At 38.9% G+C, this 14,648-nt stretch overlaps 1 long non-coding RNA gene across 1 annotated transcript; it reads left to right on the top strand.

Annotated features, from left to right (window-relative positions):
• The first annotated feature begins 163 nt into the window (after positions 1 to 163).
• Positions 164 to 13,724, top strand: LOC118644759. Its single transcript, XR_004962526.1, has 3 exons — positions 164 to 3,499; positions 4,447 to 4,983; positions 11,074 to 13,724. It is a non-coding gene; the product is annotated as an uncharacterized LOC118644759 (long non-coding RNA).
• Positions 13,725 to 14,648: the final 924 nt, after the last annotated feature.

Below are 14,648 nucleotides of genomic sequence, written 5' to 3'. Positions count from 1 at the left end.
ACGACGGTGGTGGTGGTGGTGGTGGTGACGGTGGTGGTGGCGATGGTGGTGGTGGTGGCCCGGCGACGATGTCGGCTACGTCGAAGGTCGATCTCCTGGTGCTGGTAGTAGTGGTGGTGATGGTGATGGTGGTGGTGGTGGTGGTGGTGGCAGCGTCGGTAGAGGTAGTGACGGTGGTGGCGGCAGAATGCGAGAACCGCGAAAGGGGAAACGAGCCCTCGCGCGACCTTACCGCGCGCAGCTTTAGAGTCGGAGGAAGAGAGAAAGAGAGAATGAGACCGTCGGAGAGTACGTACGCGGTAGCGCCTCAGTACGTACCGCGACGTGGACGCGTCTGTATCGCGCACACTCTCGGGCCCCCTGTGACTTCATTCTTAACTGGGTCAACCCCCGTCGAACGGGATATCCCTCCTGTGCATTAGCTCTACGAGGGTGAGACCTCGGCAGTAGCAGCGCGCCCGCGGCCAAAGAACACTGCCGAAGAGAGGTGCCCTCGTTTTTTTCCCTTTCTTTTTCGTCGTTGCCCGTCAAGAAAACGGGGGATTGCACCCGTTCGGTATATCGTATTTCAAGTACGGCGCTCATGCTCTCGGGTCACGAGGGTGATTTCTCGAGTCGAACCTTGCGGACGAGAGAACGAGGGGAAGATTTCAACTTTTAGGTTTCGTTTGTGCGATCGTTAAGCGGATAGTCCCGTGTGACGGAGTGGCCCAGTGAAGGATACGTTTGCGTACGACGGATAGGATTTTAGTGTGCTGATCAATGTGCTGATTGGTATGAATTTTCAAAGGACAATCCGCTGTCGGAAGCAAGAACGGTAGTCCGCTTGTCGCGAAAGGTTCACGTTCGAAGTGACGGCGGAGTATTTACATATATACTCGTCCGTCGATTATCGTTAGATCGTAATGCCGCGGACAGATCGTTGATTGAAACGATCGCCCTACTTAAGATAATGATCGTGTTCAACGTGGTTCGCTTTGCGATCTCTTTTCGAGTGATTTGCCAGTAATGGTGCGGCAGCTGTCGTACGAAGCTGTCGATGGAATTAGCAGTGACGTGTCTGCGACGGCGGATTTCAAGTGTTTGCGTTGCAATTTTGCTCTGTCTGTCTGTCTGTCTCTTTCTCTCTCTCTCTCTCTCTCTCTCTCTCTCTCTCTCTCTCTCTTTCTCTCTGACGTCTGTCTGTTCGGCGCTCACACTCCCGTCGCAACCAGGTCAAGTGTGCCCGCACCACCGCTGACCTTCACAGTGCAGGTTTCAGGATCTTTTTACCCCGTCGCGTTTAGCGCGCTACATTAACCGCCGTAATAAATGTGTCGCTCTGTCGGTGACACTTTGGGATTTCAGAAAGTGTGTTACTCCCTGTACAGTAATTAATTGCCTCGTTTGTGCATTAAGGATTTGGAAAAAAAAAATCTTGACGCGTCTCGTGAGATTGGAAAACTTGCGATTTTTACGGGCGACGGACGGGAAATAAATTGGTTGTCCGACTTTCGACGGCTGACCCGCGAAGTAATTTATCATACAATTTTCCAGTCGTCTCCGATATTATTATTACACGGGCACTTTTGTGTGAAAACCGCCGCTTACTGTTCATTCATACATTTTGTTATTAAAACTGTTCGAGGCCCCTTTTGTGTTCGCATTCATTCATGTGTCTGCCGCTTTTATAGACGCCGTTATAGCCTGTGTGACATATACAAAATCACCGTGCGCATCTGTGCTACAAATATCCAACGGTGTTATGAATAGCTTTTCCCAGTCGTCGTAACCACCTTAACGGCGGCGGTCGAAGCATCCTTGAAAAATTCATGCCGCCCCGCGGAGTTTGCCTGTCGGAGTTTACGAGACGGTGCCGTGGCTCTTCCCTTACGTTTTAATCCCCTGAAAAATGCACCCGTAGCCGCGCGCCGCTCCCGGGAGGCGATGTCGCGACTGTCCTGAAGGACCTGACGGATGTTTCAGTGCCCAGCTCTTCCTTACTGCCGCGGCTATATTTCCGACGGGGAGCGGAGCGTAGAAAACGTTTCCGCGCTCGTTTCTGCAATAGTAATCTCTGGAGGTATGCCTCGGGTAAAACAGGACACCCGCGCCAACTCGTAGAGTGGATCCCGAGCCGGGGAGGCCCTCCCCTTCCGCGTAAAGTCTTCCCCGGAGTTTATCCCCGCCGCAAGCGCGGATCCTTCGGTCCGTACCTCGAGATATCCGCGCGCGTGTTCAGCTGGGTTATTATCTAAAGATGGACGGTAATCCGTTTATAGCGAGGATTTCTTCGGGTATGGTACGAGTACGTATGGTACGACTCGCGGTTTATACGATGTAATAGGGACGGGGGATGTGCCGCTGCGTTTCTCCCTCCTCCTCCCCCTTCTCGATAAAACGCGACGCGGAATCGTTAATGGCCGGTTGAAAATGGGCGAAGCGACGCGCGGCTGTTAACTATGCGATAAGATTTTCAATGCTCGTCAAACACATTTTTCGCGATTCTGAAAGCTCGCTCCGACACGCGTTCCATTCACCGCGCGCTGCATAAAGGTGGTATTAATAGGAGCGTACACAGCTGGAAGCTGTAATCGTTTGCTCAATGCGCGTATTAACGTATTCGCGAGACCATTCAAACGGGCGGCGGCCCATTGTATAGTCGTATACGCGAAAGCCAGAAACGCCAAAGCGTCACATCTAATAATCAAACAAATATTTAGCCTCTTTCCATTTTGAAGGCTTCCGTGTATGTACAATTAGAAGGAATTATCCGTCTCTCCATTTCTCATAATTTTCCCGTAGGGATCACTAATCTTCACCAGTCATTTGGACTTAGCGAATCCATTCCGGCTTCGAGCTCAATACACTGCGAATTATACTCGCTTACGTTTACACACCACTCATGTACACGCGTTTTTGTACGCGGCAGGGCAATGAATATTTCAGGAAAAGTAGAAGCGTCTGATGTATAATTCAATTAAAAAAAATTTTAAAGTAATAAGAGTAAAAAGCATTAAATCCATACGTATTTGATATGACTGCCACAGGCTGGCAGAAGCGAAATCTCGGGGGTTTATTTATATCTTTTAATTGAAAAAAATTATTTCCTCTTGTGCGATTAATGTCAGGTATCTATATCGTGCGTTTCGCGTGTCCCGCAAACACGATTGGCCGACTTTATGTACACCTCGATAAAGTAACATGCACGCAATAACGTATCGATCTGATTGAGAACGAGGTATTGTTAGCTCCGCATTGGAACTTAGGATTTCTTTCGGTCAGCTACATGATTCCACTTGTCTGCCGTCGATCAAAGAGGGATCCTTGTGAATTTCTCGACGAGAGCTTTCTTTTAAACTCTAGATTTTTTTGGATGACACTTTACTGTTTATCGTTGAAAACAACCGTGACTCTCGTTCGTCTTTCGCGATGATACATCGTCTGTGCGCCCTCGCATTACTATAAGTATCTTGAATTTTTCGGAGAATGTAGTAGAAAAGCGATTGTATTTTCGCAGGTATTTCGTTCACCGTTGCCATTTCTCTCTTTCGTTATTTACGATTTTACGCATTATATTCAAAAGAGAATTTTGTGTGTGTGTGTGTGTGTAAGCTGTTAATTACGTAATTTATAATATATAGATTGTCATTATTATCACTTTATCTAATATGTCTAATTATTAATTTTCTTTTAATCATAAAGAAGAAAATAGAATCAACGTTTTAGTATTATTTATGTTTACATTGCCGTATAGATAAATGATTTGCCTTTCGCAAAATATAATATTTTGCTTAATAATCGCCATCGTGATATATTAATGTTAGATAGCGAATGTCGATTTCGAATATCAACAGTTTAAGTATATTTGTGAATAACGAATATTAACAATGATTATAGATATTTTTGCTGTTTAATGATGATATGATTAAACATTTATCAACTTTTAAATTCATATTTGTAGATAAAGATTATACGAATGCGTAATTGTATCTTGTTTAATTTGTTACTGTTTGAATACTTTGAAGTTTTTATATAATTACTCAATTAAAATGTAATATTTATTGTCAAGAGAAGAAAATTCTCGATCAAAGCAGACCTTGATTTTTAATAAAATTTCAGTATAAATATAGATATAATTATATATATATATAATTTTATTAAGTACCAAGATTCACTTTGAAAATTGGCATTTTTTCCTCTTGGTTGTCTTAATTACACATCGGACCAATGTTCAACATATCGTTTAACAGTATTGTGTTCCATTTAATTATATATTTTGCCGAATATTTTTGTCCTCAATATTTTTGTGTCAGGATATATCGGGAATATAATCAGCGAGGTTGGGGGCATTGCGTCCCGAGCTATCTTTAATAAATTCGCTGTCGACATGATTCGCGGTTGTTATTGAAATCGATGGTTATTAAGGGCGGTCATTTTAATACGTTTATATTACTTTCCATGTAGCAACTGTTGTACGTCGCGCGAGGGAGAGCTAGGAGGTCGAATGGTGTGAGCGTGACCGGAATAAAACAACGCGAGAGGACACCGGCTGAGCAAGAATTAAAAAGGTGCGCGGACGTTAGCGCGTCTCGAGGGCGATCCTCGGTATATCCTGATAGTAAAAGATAATGAACGGTGATAAAGGATAACTTCACGGGGGCCCTGGGATAATATTCCTGCGAAGGGTTTTCTCAATTTTTCTTTTCGGACACAAAATTCCGCGCGACGCGATAAAACTAACAAGATGACGGTCTGTGAGATAATTGGGAGACCTTTAAGGGTTTTAGTGCGTTTCACGCGTCCTTGAAAATCGCAAGCTCAGAGGAATTTGTGAGGATATTTATTTTGGACAAACACACTGCCGATCCTTCGAACAGTTCGACGTGCCTGCGTCGATTTCCGTGAGTTTTAGTGATATGCAACGCGATATTTTGCAGCGAAATTTTAAGTGCGATACCATTAGTTAATTTCACCGTGGGGCATCCTGGAGAATTATTGAAGGTAATTACTGCATGTTTTACATAATAATATGTATTTTGTTATGTAGGATTGAGGACGCTAACAAGTTGGATTTAGTCAGTAATATAAGTTCTACCAAAATCTGCGAAAACGCACAAAATGGTTATCTCGCGAAAATATTCTCCGCGGAGACAATGTCATAGGTTCTTGATTTATGCCAGTGAATATATTTGTTTGAGGAAAACCAATGTACGAGAGCATATAAATTCTCTTTCTGCTTTTCTCTTGTCTTTCCGCTCGGAGGCATTGTATTCGGCGAAATGTAAGGAAAACCACCGTTGTTGAACGAGGCGAAATAAGGAGAATTTTACGACTGTTATAAATGTTAAATTAATTGACAAAAAAAAAGAAAATGTTATTTTTTTATTATTAAGTATATTTGTATTTTTTATAAAAAGTTTTTGTTTACGAGATTTAGATTTCTATACTTTGAATGAACTTCTGTATTTACTTGAGATTTATTTAATTAACTGATTTAATAAGACTAATACTATTTCAATTTTATTATAGAATTTCTCTTTTATCACGTATTAGTCTATTATTTTATTATATCGATTCTGGAAAAAGAACACTTTATCTATCCATACGTCAGTTTCGTCTATAAATCCAGGGTGGAGAAATCCGCGACGCGAGTCCGATTGCTCGGCAGAAATCTCGGAAATTTGTGCGACATTCGGCGGAACGTTGGTTTTACGCCGCCGTGTATCGCTGATTCTGTCGTGCGATAAGTACCACGGATGCAAGGGAACCGGAAATTCCCGCAATCTGCGATCTCACGTCGATCCCTTTTACTCCCTCTTCCGAATGGATCCTCTTCTGCACTCTTTTCTGTTGCGTTGTTGTTCAGCTATACTTCCGCACACATTCTCGCGTTCTCTTCCATCAAGCCTTTCTCCTTCATTTTTTCGCCTTTCCATTGCTCATTTCTGTTATTATTGTTGTGGCGTGTAACTATCCGCAATGCCGCAGTAGATAGCTAGATTGTTTTATTCATGTCAAACTTGGAATTTAATATTAAAGATATATTAACTTTTTTTTTAATTTTTTAGTATTATTTTTGTGCAATAAGTTTGAAAAATTTTGCAATTAAAATTTTACCATAACAATAATAATTGAACATTTCGTAAATTTATTTCAGAAATAATTAACAAAGTTTTCTGTAAAATACACATAAATAAATGTGCGGCTACTAACAATATAAATTGTATATATATTTTTTCTATTTGGTGTTTTTACAGAGATACATTTTATATTATTAATATTTTTACTAATACTATGTGCACAAATAACGTTATTACATAATATGTTTACAATATATATTATAAAAAGTTTTACCGTTTGCAAAATATAGTGATGAAACCATAAAGCATAATATTTTTAAATATTAAAAATATTATTCTAAATGTTTTATATATATATATATTATATATATACACACATTGATTTCCGTTCTTATATTTATAAGTGAAAAAATACTCTTACTTTACATGAAAATTTTCTCCGCAATATGTTTGCCTATCTTCACCACCAAGTAGCCCTTTATTCAAAATTTTATTACTTGTCCTGCACTTTACTTGTCTTGTTTCTTTTCTTTCTTTTCTCTTTCTTCCGCCTTGTACTTTCATCTGAAAATATTCATAGAAGTAAGAAGAGCGGGAGAAGTTATTGTATGCTGTGAAATACTTTTCTGAGATCAACCACGTTGATCCTTTTACTGCCGGTTCGATAAGTCTCGAACTTTCGCACTTTCGTCGTAAGATTTCTTCTCTGCCGTTTCTAAGAATCTTTTCGCGCAGAGATACATTTCAAAGATATCGTCTTCTTGACGTCGTAATGTGAGTCTGTTACGCAAAGGGAAAAATGATCGCAAATCTTCGAATAAATGTTAAATAAACTTAGGAATATCGATTAAACATCAGTTTATGAATTTGTTACCTTAGAAATATTTAAATCATTAAATATTCGATAAATTACAGCTCAATTAACAAGAAAGACATTTTTAACGAAGACTTATTTATAGAGCGTACAATTTTTATCTTTTGCAAGTGAAACTTCATTTAGACAGAACAATGTCTGATGTAAAAGACGATACGATTGTAAGTTTCGATTCATGTCTGGAAATATTTGCTGAAATATCTTTTCCTTCTTATTTAAACATCATGAGCTCTCTTTGAAGTTTCGCGACGTTACCGTAGAGTTTTCGAGAATCGAGATGTTGGTCCCCCTTTTTTTTTTAAATCTCTACATCGATAAATTGCGAGCTTTGGCAGACTCGCCGCGAAATTTCTTTGCAGTCCACCCCCTCTGTAAATCTTACAAAGGGTAACGTACGGAGTTTCAGCTTTTTTGCCGTGTCACATCGCGATAAGGACCGGCACGAGACGGAGATTTGTTCGGAATCCTACGGATCTTCAATCCCCTTTTTTCCGCTGCTTAAAAATACCGCTTTCGCGTGGGGGAAAAAAAAACGTCGATACGAGATAGAGAAAGACTGTGGACGTTTCTTTCATCTGGATCCGATAAATCTTTTAAACTTTGACGTTTTTACTACGCAACTCCTTTGCCAACCGCTCGCGCATAAATCCTTTTGACTCTTTTCTTCTGATTCACGCGGAGGCTCGATCTCCTCTTCGCAATCACGTCGCCGCGCTCGCTTATTACGAGCTTTTCCTTTCAAAATTGTGCTTACGTCAGACGCAGTAGCGCGGCTTTCTTTTCTTTTCTTTTTTTTTTCCTTTTCCTCTTTTCACTCCTCCCCCTCACATCGAAACGTGTTTTCGTCGAGCGTGCAGTTTCGTTTTTGACGGAAACCTCTCCTCAACAACTCCGCGTTCGGTTTGTCCGATAAATCTCGGTGCGCTCGGGCGATAATCCATAAATCTCGCCTCGGTAAACTCTCCCGCCGTCCGTCGACTTTTCGACGTCTTGACCGCAGGCATCGACGACGTCTCTGTCTTGCCGTCCGGCGCGGGATCTTCTTTCTCCGCCTCCGCGGCTCCGCTCCGTCTCTCCGGGTGAAAATATTTTTACGGGGCCAGGGAAGTTTCCCTCAAGAGCGCCGCGCGACCGCCCGCGAGAGCTTCGTCGCGCCGTCGTCGTCGTTTCCCTCTTGTAACTATCAGTCCGATAAATCTCCAACTTCGGCCGAGGCCGCCATGTCCCATAAATTTGCCGGTCCGTTCTTCGCGAACTCTCATTGTCGTTCGACTTCTTCCTTGTCCTGGCCGGCCATCCTCGTGGTAAGGTGTCCATCGCGCGCGATAACGCCGTTCCGCGGCGTCGAGTTTATAAACCTCCCCTCGATCCTCCTTTCTTTCGAGATGTCTGTCCTTTCTTCTTTCCCTTCCTCGTTTATCTCCCTTTCCACTTAGTCCTCGCTGTTCTCGTTATCCGGACCGGCGGCGATATCGCCGGCAGTCGAATATCGCGTATCGGGCAGCTTCTACTTCTCTTCTTTTTTCTTTTTTGCTGCTCGACTCCAGAATCGAGCTTACCTCGCAGTTTTCACGGCGCCGCCACCCTTCGCCGGCGCGTATCGCCCCGCGCGACAAATTTTTTTCGACGGAGGCGTAAATACGCCACGACAGCACGAACGCACCGAACTTTCTGTCTGCGATTCTCGGGGACAAGCCGCGTCCTCGACGACGCGGAACATGCCGACGTCGACGTTCGCGCAGCGTTGAAGTTGAAAAAAGTTTGCGAATCTTGTTTTACATATGTAAACCCCATCTCGCACGCGGCTTGTATATTCTGTAATTTGTATGCAATGCCCTTTTTTCATGCCGATGAACATATTCGTGCACACGTTGCCACCGGGAATGAACGTTAAACGAAATTTGCGATATCGTTTATCGCGTTACATGTTACAGGTATCTCTCTTTCTCTCTCTGTTTGCGTGCCTTGTAAAGGGGTAGGTCGCTCTAAATTCCGTAACGTCCTTCCGTAAAGCCTCCTCGGCCGCGATAGACTTTACCTCCATCGTCTTTCGGGACTGGAATTTGAGGACAGTATCCCAATTTACGAGGCGGCTTTACGTCCCGGCGGGAAACTCGAAAATGACTCGACGTAATCCTCGTAAATTTTGCGAAGCATCGCCGAAAAAGGAAAACAAGGGGAGAATCTCGATGGAATTCTCTTCCACTGCCTACTTATCAGCGGCAGACGTTGCCGACCCCCGCGGGAAAAATTTTTCTCTCCGTGGACAAAGGAATAAAATTTTTACGATCCTCTCGGAGCCGCCGAAAATCAGATAAATTTTCTGACTCGTGATTAGATGGAATCGAATTCGTGATACTTGCAGCCGCATGTGCAGGATATTCAGAAGAGAACAGAATACAGAACAAAGTTCTATTGTACAGAGTACAATAGAATTATGCTACTTTTAAAAGTTATAAAAAGCGATATAATATATAATTAGAAGAGGTTATCTTTGTATTTAAATTACGTATAACTTACAATGACCAAACGAAGAATGTTTAAAGTAGCTACTCAGATAACTTTGATAGTATTTGAAAAAATAATTTTTTTATTATTTTATACTCAAAATTGAATCAGTTATGTGAAAAGTTCTATAAGTATAAAAAAAAAACTTTTAGAGAACTGAAAAAGTTGTCTAGTATTTGCAATTGTATATAATACTAAAAATAATTTTAAAAATATTAAAAAATGCTTTGTTATTTCATACATTAATTAAATAGGACATATTACTTAAAGAAGAAATACTTGATTAACACTATTTTTGACAGAATTGTACTTTTTCTGAATCTCATAATATATCAACTTCTCAAATAAGAAAATTGACTTATAGAATTTTTTAAATAACCAATTTTACAATATGGACTCGTTTAAATTTTTTCTCGCAAGCAAAACGTTTTTTTCTCACCATAATTTCGTGCTAAGAGAGAAACAGGGAAAAATAATATACATGTGTTCTTTATCATTTCGACACATTCCGTCAAGTAAACTTCACGAAATATTACTTCGGTTGCTTCGTTAAAACGAACAAAGTTGAAACCTGTTTTGATTTAGCTTTAATTTCTCTTTTCACACATATGAAACTATAATAATATTTTGTCATTTTTTAAATATTTTGTTTTATCGCGTATACACACACACACACACACATATGTAAACGCTTATACACTGAGAAATAAATGTTGTTAATTTGACTAAATTTTTCAACTTGATTAAATTTCTTTAGTTCAAGTATTTATGCATTCAACTTAAATACATAAAATACTCGAGCTTTAATTTAAATATTTATATATTTGATTGAAATACATAAATAGTTGAATTGAAGAAATTTAATCAAGGTGAAAAATTTAGTCAAATTAATAACTTTTTTTTTAGTGTATATATACACATAAAACAGTTCTAGCTTTGTTAGTGATCAAGCGGCACAAAGTCTGTTATTTCTGAGGTAATGCTTATCGTTCCTTTAACCCCGATTTTCATGCTATGATACGAGACGCATATATCACGCGAGACCACGCTCTCTCGCAATTTCACCTTGATATATCAATGTGATCTCGACCTGACACCTGGAAAGTTTATAATTCTAATAACGTGTTCCCTTGATATCAAATGCTGTAAACGATAGAGATACTAAATATAGAGAGAAGTACATGAGAATATATTCCGAAAACGATACGAAGAGAATTATTGCTTTCTGATGCTAGAATGAGTAAAATGAATGCGCGTACGACGTGTAATTAAATTGTATTAAATTAGAGACGTATACACCAATAATTTTAAACTTTTCGAAAGTTATTTTTCTATTAGAGTGAAATACTATTCAAATAAAAGCATTGTATTAATCAGATTGTAACATAACGTTTATTAACAAATTCTCATTTAAGTACAAAACATGCTTGTATATTTTACACAATATGCGTATTGTGGTTCAAACATTTTAATTGTATATAACTTATTTGTATATATATATATATATATATATCTGTTGTTTTATATTATTATTTTGAAACTGAGTTTGAATTTGAGTGATCTAAATAACATCGTTTTATTTTATTTCATTGCAATTTTTTAACCATAATTTGTTTTGTCTGTTTTTAGGTAGTGCCGTACGTTCGTGAAACTCGTGATTTACGTCGTCCACCTCGCTACGCATCTTTCATGTCAAAGATAGAACTTTGCGTTGCGAAATCTCTTCTTGGATACGTCGGTGCTCGTGTAACGAAAAATAAATCATAAAACAGGCATCGAGGGAAGGTGCGATCATCACTCGGCATGAAGGGTAAGTACCATTTTTTTTAGTGTATTAAATCTTTTTATAATAATGCGATAAGCATCGCAACTATAATTGTTTAGCGGGAATAACTATCGCGATACGAACCAATAAAGCAAATTATTCTGTTAGATTAAATTGTTTATTGCGAGTCTACAGTGACTAGTCCAATTCTGTAGGAAATTATGGGAATATTATTTGACTATGACGTTCCCTTTTTTGTTTGTCAAAAATGATATTTTGAGAGTAATTTATTAGACTTCTGGGCTACGCTTTTTTTTTTTAATTTTAAACCAGATGGTTGTTACAGTCGAGCAGCGAGACAACCAATCAAAAACACGCTCGAGTACTTTGTCGATATAACCGGGTCCCAGGAGTCACGCGTGAATGCGAAACGAAACGAGCGGCGGCCGTACGTGTGCGCGCGTTTACTTCGCTGTTTTATGGACAGTCGATTTGATGAATTATATTGAATAACGATTCATTTCTTGCGCAAATAAATTTTGCGGTGCGTAGTGTAATACCGCTGATAAAAAAAAGCCACGCGCGGCTTACTACTAAAAATTTGTCGTAAATTTCCACGCGAGTCGATGTGCGGTGGAAAAGTATATGCGAAATTTTAGCCATCCAAAAGTTTCCATAAGTAGTGCTTTTGCAGTTTTTTTTTTTTGTTAAAACGTTTTATATTCTTTTAAAACTGTTTCATGAAAAAGTATTGCTTACAATTGAACTTCCATTATTCGAATTTCCATTTTTTTATCCAAATGTTCTACACTCCATTTACTTCTTTTACGTAGATTGTTAGAGATTTTAATTTGAAATAAAATACTTCTTCTCTTATTTATATAGAAATATTTTCTGCAAAATAACAAAAGATTTGTATGATTTGAAAAAGGTGTCGATTTTAAAAATATTTTATTTTTTCTTAAATAATAAGATTATTTATTATTCTTTCTAAATTGTATTAATTTTAATGTTAGAAAAGTAATTGTTCCTTATAAATATCCTTAAGTTTAACTTGTTCGTTTGTATTCTATCAGCTTGAATAACAGAGACTATCGTAACTCAATTACGAAACGACATCCGACACTCTGTTGCTTAGTTATCCAAATTCTATTTCACGCGCTATCGAAATATCACTCAAAATGCAAAGTGACGGGCAGTATCGCGATCGAGTGACGAGTATGCACATGGTTAGTGGATTATACCCTTTGGTGGTTTGTGTGCTTCCGGAAGTATGTATCAAAGTCCCCGGCGGCGACGCCGTGAAAATTTCCGGAATTTCGCGTTGGCTCTGCGAAAAGCGAACCCGGCGGCGGGCATTACGTAACAGCTGTTTTGCATTGCAACCAAATTAGTTGGTGGTGCGTGCATACAGAATTAAATTCGACATTTCGCTGGCGCTGAAAATCGCTGGTCATTACATTTCGCGATCTTTACACTTCGAACTGCGAACTTCACCTGCGTTTTATGACGCGATTATTTTTACTTAATTATAAAATAGATGAACAGTTTGGCTGGGGTTTAGCTCTGGCAATGTTATCAAGCAATTTGTACAGATTTACTAATTAAAAAGTAGACGAGCAGTAGCTTGTCATTCATTATTCATAAACCGTAAGCCATTTGAGCTGTGCGGCAGACTTGATTAAAACGTCAGTTTACAAAAGTGATTTGTGTTGGCACGATCCTAATTATCAAATAGCTGCCTATTATGCTATGGTATAAAAACTGGCAACGAAATTTTGAATACATCAGCAAATTTACTGGTGAACTTATGCGTAATAAATGGAACTAAATAACATACTACATACATTTGTTGTTGCAGTGCTGAAAAACTAAAGAATTATCTCGAAAATGAATTGAGTTCTTTTCAGGAAAAAACAATTGTTGTTTGGTATATGCAAATACTTTGTTATTTTCCGATTTTCTTCCAATTTACTCTGCGTCAGTCGTAAAAAAAGTTATTTTAGTCATTTTGAACAGTGGCAATTACTTCATGTTTGATTATTCGACATGACACGACAATGCGTTGAAGAATGAACGCAATTGAACAAATATGTATTATTGGTAGTTATGGTCATCAATTTGGTTATCAATTTCGATATAATTTGACTTCTGCTGTCGTAAAATAACTTTTCTTACGACAGCAAAAGTCAAATTAGATCGAATTGATGCCCATACCACAAGAGCACACATTTATTCAATTACGTCCATTCGTCGCGTTGTCGGACTATGTCGAATAATCGAATATGGAGTAATTGGTCCATATTCGATCCAAGGTACATCCCGGAGCATGCTAATCGAATCTTGTCTCTGCCTATTATAATTAAAGTTCACCGTTCTCATTGGCCCCATGTGGCACATTCACAAAATTCGACAAGTTTGATAGTAAATGATAAGATAATGCCTTGCTTTTTATTGGTGATTAGATATCTACTTAAATTTTAATTGATTTATCTTACTGAAGTATCACGAAAAATTAGACAAATATCAAATATTTGCAATGTTAAGTATTTTGACAAAAATATTTTATTGAAGATTATCATTGGGGGGGGGGGATATGTTTAAAGAAATTTTGTACCTCAATTTTCAAAAAAATATTAACACAATTAAATTAGTCGCAAAATGAGCTTAAAAGAAAATTGAAGATTGATTTATTTTTGTGTGAAAGGCATACAATCTATTTTCCGTATGCCGCTTAGACACGGCAATTAGTTTTCAACTACCTCAGGTGTGCATAGACTGATGCGAAGTGCAAATCTCTCAGTGCGACTGATCCCACGATTAACCGTCATCCTTATGGTACAGCTATTTGTATGCATAAGTGTATGTCGCAAACGGTACATCGCTATCGCAAATCCGATACTGAATTATCCCGATGATAGCGTATCGCGGATCCCGGCTTGCACGCATCCACCCATAAATCATTTCGCCTGCTTTATATCGCGATATGAAATAGCTCGTAAACTCGAATTAATTCTTTAATTCTTTTTAACAGTCGAACTGATACGTAATTACGAACGTTCATTGCAAGCTCGTTAAGATACGTCGGGGTCTTCTCATACGTTTGTTTATCTCCTCTAGAAATTGAAACAGAAGATAGAAGAAACGCGGCGGCATTGATCATGCAATATTAATCGCGAATAATTTGCAATTTAAACATAATATTAAATTACAAATAAGCATCATGTGAACGATTTAAATGCATTAAATATAGATATTATGTGCGTATAATTGATGACATGTGCATTTCTCTTACGGATCTCTTTGCATTACGTTCAGCGCATGTTTGTCTCGAAATGTGAGTATTGCAGATCACACGGACTCGATAATGAATTATCCCCGGTGATATACGGTAGTCGAGAGGTCGTTCGCATGGAGGACAAATTGTTTCCGTTGTTTT

This window comes from Monomorium pharaonis, chromosome 3 (genome assembly GCF_013373865.1).
Source record: "Monomorium pharaonis isolate MP-MQ-018 chromosome 3, ASM1337386v2, whole genome shotgun sequence".
In the NCBI taxonomy this organism is placed as follows: domain Eukaryota; kingdom Metazoa; phylum Arthropoda; class Insecta; order Hymenoptera; family Formicidae; genus Monomorium; species Monomorium pharaonis.
Note: the sequence above shows the minus strand (reverse complement) of the source record. Positions and strands in the feature narration are given on the sequence as shown.